A 14,907-nucleotide genomic window follows, 5' to 3' on the forward strand; every position below is an offset into this window, starting at 1 on the left:
AAACCTCAGACCCTCGGACCCAGACCCGGACCCTGATCCTAGACCCCGGATCCTAACCCTATAACCTTGACCCCGGACCCAAAACCTGAAATCAAACCCCAAACCCGAACTTGGACCCTGGACTCGGACCCTAAACCCCTTTGTGAGAATTACATTTTTTTTGGTAAATAAAATGATTATATTTCTCCAAACTAATTATGTACATCAACCTTACAGTTTATTGATCTTTACAATCCACTCCCTTTTAATCCGCTGTTACACTTTACTAAAATAATCTGTCAAACCATAATCTATCTTTATATCATATACACACAAGCATTGAATACTACATAGGTATATTTCCTTTCTCAATCGACTCTCCTTAATTACACCTACAAATACAGTTCAAAATCCCATCATATTAACACTTCTGAGATCTAATACAAACCTAGTCACATTTTTTTATAGAGTAAGACATTGCTTGCATTTGTTGTGTATGAATAGCATTGATAGGGACAATGCATGCAATTTGATTCAAGTGAGAAAACTGCTAAAGCTTTTACCACCTCTTGTTTAAAAGTTGCTTTATCTAGCTTTAATCAATGATTTCAACAATGGCACTAAGATTAATATCAATTTCACTATTAATTTACACTTTTTTAGCATCCAACATGAACTAATATAATCAATTATTGTTAGCGACTGAGAGTGTGCATAAATCGATCCAATCCAATGAAAATTGACTGATCTAACCGACTGCCAAATATTGAATATCCAATTGTGATCAGATCAGATTGAATATTATCTTTTAATATCTAATCGAATCAGATCGATCGGATGTTAGATGCGATATCCAAAAATCTAATTCATTCAATCAAACTAATTAATATTTTTATTTAGTTTGGATGAGTAATTAGATTTTATGTTTTATACTTGAAAAAAATATTTGTATAAATTTTACTCTTTTTTTTTGGATTGAATGGATCCAATTCAATTCAGTAAATACTGGATTTAAAATATTAGATGGATCTGATCCGGTCCAGTAAATATTAGGTCTAAAATATTAGATAAATTCAAATTAAGCCAATAGAGTAAATTCTATTTTACCAGCACAATACCAAACTTTTGCCAGCACATATGCTGGCAAAAGTGACATTTCTTGTAGTGAGATATACATAAAATATATCCAATGGATAGAGTCGATCCAATCCAACATCCATTAAATGTTGGATCGATTGGATGACTGAAATTAATTGGATCAGATTGGATGGTAAAATCTATATCATCCAATATATAATTGGATCAAATCTAGATAGACCTAAAAACATTGGATGTGATCCAATATAGCGACTACACAAAATATGTTTTTACTGTTAGAAATTTATAAAATACCAAGATAAAAAGTTTCATATAATTTAGAATGCTAGGAGTAATTCAATGATGTGGAAAACTTGCTTGATTGATCCATATCGATAATTAATTAAGAAATAATGAACGATTAGTTGTGCAATACTATATAACTTACTAAGTTTTCTTTCTTAGATCTCTAAAACAGAAGTAAATCATCTGATCAACAAAAATATATAAATGTGATGAGACAATATATGTATTTATAGAGTTAGAGTAGAGTCCTAACAACAAAGCCCTAGATTGTGGCTCCTTATCAAAGACTTCAATTAATTAGAATAGAATACACTAGCTTAGACTTCACATAAATGTTATAAGCCCATTAATTAAATCCCTAACCCTATGAGTTAAAATGACAAAGAACTATTTATGAGCTCATATTACAATCAAAATAATGTTAATCTAAACCCAAAATAAAAGTCCTACACTTACAATAAATTATTTTTCATACTTTTTTTTTTTAGGGATTTTCCATACAATTAAATCGTTTGATTTTAACTATTTTTCATGCAAGGTCAATTAATTAAAAACTTATTATTATTGTTTTATTTGTAATAAAATTATCTCAATTTTTTTTAATTAAGCTAGCACAATTGGTGGTATATATACAAGAAAACAAATAATTTCATTTTAAAACTACACCTAACAAATAATTTATGAATTTTCCTCTCTGTTAATGATGTTGCTCTATGCTAAACACGCTTTATCTGTGGTTGTTCGCAAAGTTTATTGGCCAAGTTATCCAAATTATATTCGAAGCACTATTATGGCTAAGACCATGCGTTATCTATGTGTTTTGAGATTTTCTTCTAAAAAAAATAATTTACAATTATATTTGCTATTTCATGTAACATACAAACATGATTTATAATTATTAGTTGTCAATAATATTGGATTTATTATTAGTGAATTGTATCTCCCTATTTTATATCAAATTAATAAATCAAGTAAAGTTAGAATAATTTTTCAATGAAAATGAACATCCATATATGCATGATGTGTCTTTGGTTATATTTTTCAACTTAAGTTGATAGCTATATATAATAAAATGTTAAATCATAATTTGAAAGCATCATCAAAGAATGATTAATTGATTACATTCATATATTAATTGAATGAGAAAACGCGTATATATATTTATATACACATAGCACATAAAAACCCTAACCCTAACCCTAACCCTAACCCTAATAAATCACTTATAATTAAAATCTTAATTGTGTGTGTGAAAACAATATTGTACTAAATTTCCCAATTAAACTTATTACATAATATATATAGTAATTAAAGGAAAATTTAAGGTAATACTTAGCTTAATCTTTTTTTGGGGCCACAAAAATAAAAATAAAAAGCACACCTACTCTTTCTCACTTATTTATTTATTATTATTTTAAATATATATATTTATATATTATATTCACTGTGGAGAGCAAAGGGGTTACCGACATAGAAGATTTCTGAAGCGGATTTTCAGGAGAAATTATTATATTAATTTAGAAAATAATTAAAAACAATAATTAATTACATTCAATCATTAATTTTACTATGTGCTATATTTATTTATGTATTTATTATTTCTCTAATTAACATATATATATATATATATCAACTCATAACTCATTCTTATAAATTATAATATTTACTATCTGACAGTTTTTTATAGCTTATTAATTATATATGTAATAATGTAATTATTAATTATAGCTCAATATCAATTTGTAGCTAATTTAATTAGTTCACTTTTTTTAAAGAAAAAAAAAATTACTCTTCAAATAAAATGTAATAAAAAAACAGAAGAGTCATGCAATTTAGTTTATTGTAATCTTAAATTGAGTACAATAAATAATAATAATAATAATAATAATAATGAAATGTTTTTTTTTAAATGTAATGAAATAATTTATTAAATAATAATAATTAATGAAATAAGGAACAAAAATGTTATCTTTTGATGTGAGTGTGTGGCTAGGAAAATATAGTGAAAAAGCCTGGGATTCTAATTTTCAGTGATTTCTTTTTGAAATATCATCTTTTTTTTTCTTCTTCGAAAAAATAAAGTAAAATCATTTTGTAAAGAAGGTAATAAAGGGGTCCCAATATAGTCACACTTTTATGATTTCACAAAAAAAATAAATAAATAAAAAAATCACTTTTATCTTGTACTGTCTACGATTCTCCATCACTAATGATCACTCAATAAAATTCAAAAAGAAAGAAAAAAGAAAAAAATGGATCATTTCACTTTCTCACAAGATAGCTCAATTGTCACTTCTAAGTTCTATAACAAGATTTTTGTATATCCATAGATTTTATTACATTTATAAGATTTAGATTTTTGAACTCAATCTATTCTTATATTTGTGTGTCATTTCATGTTAGGTAAAATTAATTATTGTACCATTTTAGATTTTTTTTTTCTTTTTTTTGAAATGAATGAATTCTCATTAAAAATATCGGTCAAAGAAAAGAGAAAGAAGTTATAAACAATTAGGAGTCCGATCCTAGCCACCAAACCATAACAACATCTAAAGTAAGAGCAATTTTCGCAAAATTATGAGTTATGAAATTGGCAAATTTCATGTCGTTTATTAACCCCAAAGATTCAACCCTCGAGAGGCCCCTTATCACTACAAGAAACAAAGGCTTTAGGGGTGACCATTTTAGAGGCGAGACAAAATCGTCTCTAATAATAGAAGTATTAGGGGCAACAAAATGATGTCGCCCCTAAAAGTAGGTGTTTAAATTTTTTTTACGTCTATACTATGTTGGGCGACAATATTTACCTCTAATAGTATTAAAATTGTTTTTTTAATTAATAAAGGTGACAATGTCACCCCTAATAAATTTAAAATTTATTCGTTGCATTTGAACGAGATTTCTCTCGCTTATAGCATTAGGGGAAAATGTTGCCCTAAAAGTCAGGTATTTGACACGGTTAGGTTATTAGGGGCGACAAAAAGTTTACTTCATTAAAAAACCTAAAGCTTTTCTCAGAGCCCCAGTCTCTCTCTTACTTTCATTTTCTTTTCTTCCACAATCTATCTGAAATAATTTTCCCCAACCTATACAAAAAAAATTCCCACCCTCCTCCCAAGTCTAGATCTATCGTCCCCATTCCAACCAATTGTCCCGGCCTCCTTGTCATCAGTGGCATTTTGAGTGTTGTCCTCATTCTCCCCACGTTTCGTGCACTGTCCTCATTTTTTCCAGTGTTTTGCATGCTGCCGCCCTTCTCATCGGCGTATGTGTGCCTAAGGCCATGGGCCTTAGAAAAATAAAATTATTGGGCCTTTTATTGAAAAAATATGTGATATTTTCAAAAAATACTAAAAAAATACATATTTTCTTAAAGGGAGAATATTTTTTGGGCCCCTGGGCTGGGTAGGCCATAAGAGCGGGTGTGAGAGTCAGTAGTCCCGTGATCCTTAGGAGGAAATAGTAGGTAAGCTGTGCAATCCCACATTGCTTGGGAAAGGTCAAGTGTGATGATTCTGAGACTGTGTAGGTATGGGTCTACACAGTTGAATATGACTTAAATGGATTGATTGATACTGCATATATCAACAAGGTGCATCTTATTTTCTAGTAGCTCATCACGAAAGAACTCCACAGCTAAGCGTGCTTCACCTGGGGTAATTTCAAAATGAGTGACCTCTTGGAAAGTTTTTGTAGGAAGCGTGCGAGTGAGGACAAAGCATACTAGAAACACTCGTGTTGGTCTGTAGGGCTAGTCGTCAGTCCAGAAAGTAGCTAGAGTAATGTACTCGTGTATAAGAGCCATAAATCCGTGAAGGAAGGCCCAATGGAGGCTTGAAGTAGGAACATTACAAATGATATCAGAGTCTTGACCCAACCAAAAGTGTGGTCGACGAGGACATTGGACCCCGTAAGGGAATGATTATGACAATCAGTAGTCCCGTGATCCGTAACTATTAATATCAGGTAAGCTGTCCGATCTCACATCGTCTGAGGAAGGTTAAGTGTGATGATTCTGAGACTGTGTGGGTATGGAATACACAGTTGAAGATGACTTATATAGATTGATTGGTACTACCTATATCAACAATGTGCACATCTTGTTTTTTGTTAGCTCATCACGAAAGAACTCCGCTATTAAGCGTGCTTGACCTGTGATAATTTCAAGATGGGTGACCTCCTAGAAAGAATTCCCAAAAAGCATGCGAGTGAGGATAAAGCACGCTGGAAACACTCGATTTGGTCTATAGGGTTAGTCGTTAGTCCTGAAAACAGCCAGAGTGACGTACTCATGTATAAATGACATAAATCTATTGGGAAAGACCCAATGAAGACTTAAAGCATGGACGTTACAGTGAGGCTTAGCCTAGCCCAAACCAGACCTATTCTGGCCATCACCACAGTCTAAGTAAATTATATATTATACATACTATTAATAGTTTTATTATCTTATATTATACATATAATAATGTTATTTTTTAGAAAAATATTTAATAGTAAATATTATTTTTTTTGCTTTTTTTCAAATTCGTATAGTCAAAGCGAGCTTTCAAGATTATTCTTGAAGTACGTAAAAACTGTACTCTTTGAATATTAAAGATCATTTAGATGATTTTAATAAGGGAATTCTTAATTTTGAGAACATCCATATCAAAATTGATCGACCAAACAATCATTGATGGTCATTGATGGAGTCACTCAATGGTTCATCAAGACTACATCAAGGAAGCAGGAAAGTCCGATTGTTGCAGAACTCGAAGCCATCAAACTCGCTTTGCTTTGGGCAAAAGAGAAGCATTGGGAGGACGTGTGCATCTTCACTGACTCTCAAGTCATTGTGAACTCAGTACTGAATGAAACTATTCCGAATTGGAGATGTTGGTCCCTTTTTTCTAAGGTTCTGGAGTTGAAAAGAAGTTTAGTTAACTGCTCTTGTGCTTTTGTAACTCGCGTTGTTATTTCTTTTGTTGATGTTTTAGCTAAAGAAGCTAGAAGTTCCTCCAAGGAACCTCTGAATTGTCAAGGGGAGGGATTTTCCCCTGTGGATCCCATGAACCTTTTCTCAGTTTAAATTGAACTTTGGTTCTCTTTCAAAAAAAAATAAAATAATAATCATAGTCTTGAATTCACTCCCAAGTGAAAGCTATGAGTATTTTGTGGATACAATAATATATGAGAAAGATTCTCTTGCATTGCATTAATGTCCAAATAAATTATGAAAAGAAAATCTGAACTTGAAGAAGAAAGTTTAGGAGAGAGATTGCAGCTGGTTTGTTGAAGCAAAGATGTGTAAGTTGAAGCACTTTACATGGATGATGAAATTTGAAATCTTCTCTTTGGCATACTTTTGTTAAAATCCTCTTAATTAAGATATTCCATGTCAATAACAAATAATAGTGTTGACATTGGATCTTGTTAGCCAACTATAATATATAGTAAGGCTATTAGGAGATCACCTCTAAAAGAATTCCATTTTTAGTCTATGCCCACTGCCAAAATCTCAAAAGAGTTCTTCTTCCTAAATAAAAATGACTATATAGATCTAATTATTTATGGCCAAAATCACTTTGCACATTAATATTTATAATTTCAAAGAATATATTTCTAGTCATTATTAATTAGCTTTTAATTATCAATAATATATAGAGAATGTATAACAAATTAGAAGATTAAAGTTAGGGGTAACTATTCAATGGTTACATTTTAATTGTAACCATCATGGTTATATTTTTCTTTGACGTGTAATAGCAGATTACTAATAGGTAAACATTCCTTTTTTAGAATTAATTAATTATAATTAATTATTTTCTTAAAATAATTAATTAAATATTTAACAAGACCTTTTTAGCAATTAATATTTATAAATAATTTTTTTATTTATTTTTAAATTCCTACTCTAATTATTTTAATAATTAAGCCATTTAATTATAATATCTACAATAAAATTTATTTTTTTTACAAAAATTAAACTTCTTTTTACACAAATTAAAATTCGATCTATTCTTATAATAAATTTTTAAATAATTAATTATTTTTAAATGATATTTAATTATTTTGTTACAATTAGATGAACTAAGTATGAAGCCTCAAACTAGTCAATCGATAACAAGTGTAGCTATTTTTTTCTAAATTCTTCAACTTATTTCACTTTTTACTCTTTTTAAATATTTAAATAAAAAAATTAAACAATTAAGTGTAATAATTTAAAATTAAGATTACAAATATAATAAAACTTAAATTATTTTATTATATTTGTATAATTTTAAATTATAAAAAATTTTGCAATAAAATGTTAAATAATTTAAGTGCAAAAAAATAAATTGCTAAAAGATCCTTATATAGTAATAAATTGTAAAAAATTAATTAATAATTATAATTAATTTAATTTTAAAATATAATTAATCTTAATTAAAATTTTATAAGGAAATAAATTATTAGGTTACTTTCAAGTTACAAATTATTTATTATTTATTTTTATTTAATTTCCAAATTAATCTTAACCATTTAATAGTAATCCAATGGCTTAAACAATGTAACCGTGATAGTTACAATAAAGATATAACCATTGAAACCTCTTAAAGTTATTATATTTGGATGAAGGTCTTCTTAAGGTAATTGTTTGTATTACTTCAGCTTATTTCTTGGAGAGTACTTGTGACAGTCAGTAGTCCTGGGATCCGTAAGGGGAAACACCGTGTAAGCTGTGCAATCCCACACTGCCTGGGGAAGGTCAAGTGGGATGATTCTGAGACTGTGTAGGTATGGGACTACATAGTTGAAGAGAGCTTAAATGGATTGATTGGTACTACCTATATCAATAAGGTGCATCTTGTTTTTCGGTAGCCTATCTCGAAAGAACTCCACAGTTAAGCGTGCTTGACCTGGGACAATTTCAGGATGGGTGACCTCCTGGGAAGTTTTCCCAGGAAGCGTGTAAGTGAGGACAAAGTACGCTGAAAACACTCGTGTTGGTCTGTAGGGTCAGTCATCAGTCCATGAAACAGCCAGAGTGACGTACTCGTGTATAAGAGCCATTCATTCCGTGGGTGTAAGGGCCCAATGGAGGCTTGAAGCGGGAACGTTACAGTACTCATTCAATGTATCTTTTAGAAGTTATATTTTCTCATATTAAAGTTTTAAATTGTTTATTTTTTTTTTTGGCGTAACCTTTTCTCACATTAGTTGCAACTTTAATGTTATGACATATGGATATTAGTTTAACATATGCCTTTAAAATATATGATACAGACAGTAGTCTCGTGATCTGTAAGAAAAAATATCAGGTAAGTTATGCAATTGTACATTAAATGTCAAGTGTGATGACTCTGAGACTATGTAAATATGGAACTGCACAATTTAAGAGCTTAATGGATTGATGGGATCGCTTAAGAACTCCAAAATTAAGTGTGTTTGACTTGGAATAATCTTAAGATGGGTGACCTCTTAAAGTGTGCGAGTGAAGAAAAAATATGTTGAAAACACTTTGTCCTCACTCATTGGAGGATCATATTCGTTATTCAAGAAAGCAACTAGTGATATACCTATATGTATAAGTCATTAGTCCGTGAGAATATACAATATGGCCAATAAATTTGAAGCGGGAGCGTTACAAAATAGATGATGAATATTCTTAGATGAAAGAACCCTCTATCGTAAAACATTACTATACTTTATTTTATAACTTTTTGATGATTAAAAAGAAATAAATAAAATTATGAGTACCAAAAAGAGGGGAAAGTAGGAGGAAACTCATGATAATAATCAAATTCCTTTTTGGAATTAATTAAAGTGTTAATTAACAAGGAATTTATAATATTAATTAGGTTAATTTGAATATGTCAAAATCATGAAATATCAATTTAGGTAGTCCGATGATATATCCATTTGCCTTGATTTTCTGTGAGTGGTTTAAACTTTAAAATAAGTCCAACTTTTTCAGTCTTAATTTCCTTTATAATATATAAATAAATTAATTAATAATTTCTTCAATAATGTTGGTGGTATTCCAACTAATTAAACTGCCATCTAGATCTTTTACATTATGTAAAAAAATATATATTTATATATGATCTATTTCTTTGCTTCAATATTGGCTTGCAAAATTAGATTAATGAGACATGACTTTTGTTTAATTAACATTATCAATTGCTAATGATTGTCTTAATGACTCATTTTTATTAACAAAAGCCCTATTTTTCAAAGTTGTGTGCTTCTAATATTGAAATTAATTTATATAATATATAAAAAAATATATAATAATAATTATTATTAATGTTGCATTATATTATTTAAGCAGCCATAATTCATTCACATATTATATAAACATTTATTTAGGAGAGGTAAAATTTTATTTTTATATATATTAATAAATAAAGAGGAAAATTCTATCTTTTTGTGTGTAATTTATTTAATTAGTAAATAATGTACATTAAATATCAAATCTATAAATAAAAATAGAGTTGTCAAAATATATTTCTATGACCATATAGCTTTATCAAATTAATTGTTATAGTTTTGTGATGTGAGATTTCAAGGCACAATCTCCTTCAAGCTTGGAACTTCACTATTACTCTCAATATTACCTATATATGTATATTGCTCTTAATTAATATAATAAAATAATTAAGTATATAATGTATAGCTAGACTTACAAACTTTGATTTATTTATTTTTCCTTTTTTATTTTTTTTGTAATAACAATAATAATATATAGTGATATGAATCAACATGATAATGATGAGAAGAGAAAGAATGTGATGGTCAAGAAAAATCAAAGTCTTTCATTTATAACTTAATTAGAAGAATTAGAATTTAGAACAAAACTAATAAACTCGGTCATTGCAAGTATAAAATAAGACAAACCTCAAATTAACCTAGAACAACAACAAGAAAAGGTATATATATTTATATATATAGTCAACACAAGTGACTGACTAATTATATCATCCTTTTGGCTCCACATATTCTTTATTACAAAATTCTTTACACATAATGAAGAAACCAATGTATATGTACTTCTAAAATATACACCAAAATAGGATCGATCCTAAGATGTGAGGCGAGCTTGACGTGTGTCTCGGGTTCCTGCACGCTTATAAGAAAATATAATAAAATAGTGTAGTGGTAGAAAGTGTAATTTTAAGTAAAGAGATCAAATGATTGATTTCCAATTTTTATTTTTACATTTTTGAGATATTTAATGTATAATTTATGGAGGATTGAACGAGTTTTGAATTTTTTTACAACTACACAAAAATATTAGAATTATAATTTTGATAATAATTAATTATTGTGAGAGTAGTCCTTTATTATTTTTTTGAGTAAAACAAGTGTTTGTGCATGCATGATATTTGATCTTAATCTTAAGTATGGAAATGAAATAATCACAAAACATTTTGGATCTAATTGAGCACTTAACTATTTTAATTAATATAGAGTTTATACAATTTTAGGTCCTTAGAGAATAATTAAAAAATAACAATGAGAAAGACTCTAATCTATTAATATTGGGTTGGAGTACTTACTATTTTTTCCCTATTCTTTTCTAATTTACGAAACAAATTAATTAAGAGTACTTTTCTCTTGTTTGTAATTGCTCTACGATTAAAATTGTATTATTATTAGGGTAAATACTATTTTAGTCGACTCTGTGTTTTGTAAAGTTACCAATTGGACATTCTATTTTGTTAAATGACAAAATAGACCTGTATTTTCTAAATTTGTACAAATAGGACTCTGAACTGATTTTTTGTTAAAATAAAACTTAATAATAATCTGATAAAGATATATTATGACAAAACTAGTTACATTTTCTATATTTGTTCGTAATAGAAATTGTTTTAAAGTTGGTAACATTTAAAAAAAATAAAATTTTTGAAATTGAGCTCAGGGTCCTATTATTTTTACCATTTTAGAAATTATAGGATTAATTTTATCATTTAACAAAACAGATGGTCAATTACCAAGAAAAAAAAACAAAACAGATGGTCCAATTAGTAACTTTTGCAAAACACAGGGTCCAAAATAGTATTTACCCTTATTATTATTATTATTATTAGGGAAGTTTTATTTGCACCCCATAAAATGATTAATATACACCATTATTAAAAAAAAATATAAACTTAAATAATTTTTTTAAAATTACTCTTATTTTTTTTTTAAAAAAATTCTTACATTATTTTATGTTAATTTCAATACTTATTTTGATTTTATTTTCATAATTTTTTCTAACTCGTGTATATATATTTTTTTATTTTATTCTAAGGAAATTTCATATAATTTTTTATTTTAATTTTGTCATAATATTTAAAATATAATTTATTTTATTTCATAGGTATATTTTTTAAGAATATGAATTGGAAGAAAAAAATTTAAAAAAATTAGTACAATTAAAGATATACATTTTATATAAAATAAAAATTATTAAAATGGGGTATCTTTAGACATTTTTGGGGTGTAAATAAAATTTCTCTTATTATTATTATTGTTGTTATTATTATTATTATTGGTGATTATTATAGTTCTTAATTTGTTAATTAATTCAATTAATTAATAAATAATTTAGAAGTATTTATTGGACCACATTCAATATTTTTAAGCTAATTATTTATGTTCGATTAAATTATGTATTAGATGTTAAATTTAGTTAAACATTATGATTTAATTAGTTTCATTCAACATTTGAACCGATGTTGGATTTGATCAATTTTGGATGTATTTTATGTGTACTTATTGTATTAGTTCGAGTTTGTCTAATGTTTTAAACACTATTTTTTTTTTGGATCTAATCAGATCAGATTCATCTATTGTTTTAGATTTTTATTGGATTGGATTGGATCCATCCAATCTAATAAATAAATAAATAAAAATAAGTAAATTTAAAATCTAACTAATTATTTATCCAAACTAAATAAAAAATACTAATTAATAATCAACTGAATATTGGATTGTATTGGATTTTTGGACAACACATCTAATACTCAATTCAATCCAATTGGATATTAAAAAATATCATTCGATCCAATCTGATCATAATTAGATCTAATAATTGTCAGTTAATTTTCATTAGATCGGTCAGTTGTAATTAGGGGTGGCAATTCAGGCATGTTTGTGGGTCGTGACAAAACCCATATGTATTACAAGTATATGCTGACCTAAACACACCTCATTTAATAATTGTATCAAAATATGAAACCCAAACATGGCCCGTTAAATTGTATCAAAATATGAAACCCAAACATGTAACCTGTTTACAAATGGATTTTATTTAAACATGTCAACTAATTATTAATACATTAATGATATATTTAACACGTTTATGACATATATTCAATACATTTATGATCTATTAAAGTACTTAAATAATTTTAAATAGGTTATTAAAAGTCATGTTCGTGCTAACCGTATCAACTTCAAACAAGACTCTTTATTACCCAAATCCATCTAAGAGAAACTCAAATTTATTAATTTTTGTATGAATTTCAAATCGTATATTATCATTCTTGATTTGTTTTACCAATTCTAATTATAATTAGATTGTATCGATTCATAAACAACCTTAATAATTATGACATTAGAATTTTGTATAGTGGAGAAGAATAATTTCCTCATAATGACACCTTGGCTTGACCTACCCAAAGCAATAAAATGATATAATATTTATGTATATATTTAAATTAATATAGTGAGATTAATTCCTACAAATGTACTATATAGGCTAAATGGGATAATACCAAACACGGTATAACACTTCTAATAAATTCAAACTAAGTTTATTATTAGGGCTTACTTTGACAATATATAAAACTAACTAAAATCAAGTTATGGCACATGTCAAGGCTTTTTTGCTTTGAAATTTCTTCCCCTTTAAAAATGCTTAATCATCATTTCATTTTCTAAATCTTCATCATTGTCCTTTTGGATTTTAATCCTTTTATTTATAACTACCATTTTGGAAAATTGGGTATTAATTAATTTGTTTATTATTATGTAATAAAAACAGAACAATATTCATACCAATATATGTACTATAATTAACCCAACCTAATGGAAGTTGTAAAAAAGTGATATTGATGCATTTTAATTTATCTATATTTTAGTACATGAAAATTTTATAACTTATTTAATTTTATTTTATAAAAATAAGATGGTGATCAAAAAACGAGAGTTTATGTAATATGTTGCGTAAGAAATAAAATTTAATATGTATATTTGTAAAAAATTCTTTAAACTGTAATTTTGATACAGTTAAAAACTTCTATTTTTTAAAAATTTATGTAATATCCTAAAATAATTATAATGAGCATCATTAAAAAAATTACAATTTTTGTACATGTCAAAATGAAAAAGGGCAAACAATATTAAATAAGAAAATTTACCATATGACAAAGTAGTAAATAAATTATTGATTTTTATAGTTAATAGACTTAAGCCCAAAACCAAACATATACAGTAAAACCTCTATCTAAGAATACTTTATTCAAGAATAAACACTAATTTATTATAAAAAAATTAAGTCCCAATTTGAGCAAGTTATAAATTAAAATAACCTCTAAATTGTAATTAGATATACATTTTCTAAGTCCCGTGTTAACAAAGTATACCTCTATATAAGAATAATTACATCTCAATAAAATATATACATATATTTTTTTACATTTATTTATGTAGAATTAATAATTTTATATTAAATTGTACGTAATACATGTATAAATATTATATTTACTCAAAAATAATTCTATTATAATATAGTATTAAAGATTATTTACTGTTATTATTTTTACATTGATATGTTTTAGTGTTTTGAATTTTTTTCTAGTATAATTATATTTAGTTATATAACCTCTTAATTAGAATATAATTTATTTAGTCCTAAATATATTTTTAAATAGAGGTTGTACTCTATAAAACTATATATTTTTTTTTTATCTTAAAGTCGGTTAACGAACTGACATAGTATAAATTAGAACTCCAAATTTATTAAAATGTGTGTGAAAATTAATAGTTATCCCCCAAAAGTGAGTTTATATTATGTTTGAGTAGTGTTCAAAATATTATGTTCAAGTAGCTTAAGAGGCTTTTTAAACAATGAAAAAGCTTGTATGCAATCCTCTATGGCTTTCAACACTTGGTTTAAATTTGTACCTTCTCCTCTCATTTCTTCCTTGTCATACTCCTTCAAGCCTTCCACTAAAGATAATATATAAAATTTGCAAGACAAGAAATTAATTAGATCACATATATTTTAGATAATATATAATATTATAGAGTTTAAGATCAATTCAGTGTACACTTGTTCTTACTTACTACATATTATGTTTAAAATCTTTATTGTTTTTAAGGCATCCACATGCAAATATTTTTCTTCAAGTTGATATTGATACATTAAATAATTGAAATAAGTCATTAGAACCAAAAGGAAAGTTACACAACAACTTAAGTGGTAACAAAACCAATATAAATATATGAATCACTTCTCAATGTATATTATAAATATAAATATATAATTGAATAAAGTTGAGTAAGGTAATATGGCAAAGTAGACGT

This window comes from Cannabis sativa, chromosome 2, assembly GCF_029168945.1.
Source record: "Cannabis sativa cultivar Pink pepper isolate KNU-18-1 chromosome 2, ASM2916894v1, whole genome shotgun sequence".
NCBI classification, from domain to species: Eukaryota; Viridiplantae; Streptophyta; class Magnoliopsida; order Rosales; family Cannabaceae; genus Cannabis; species Cannabis sativa.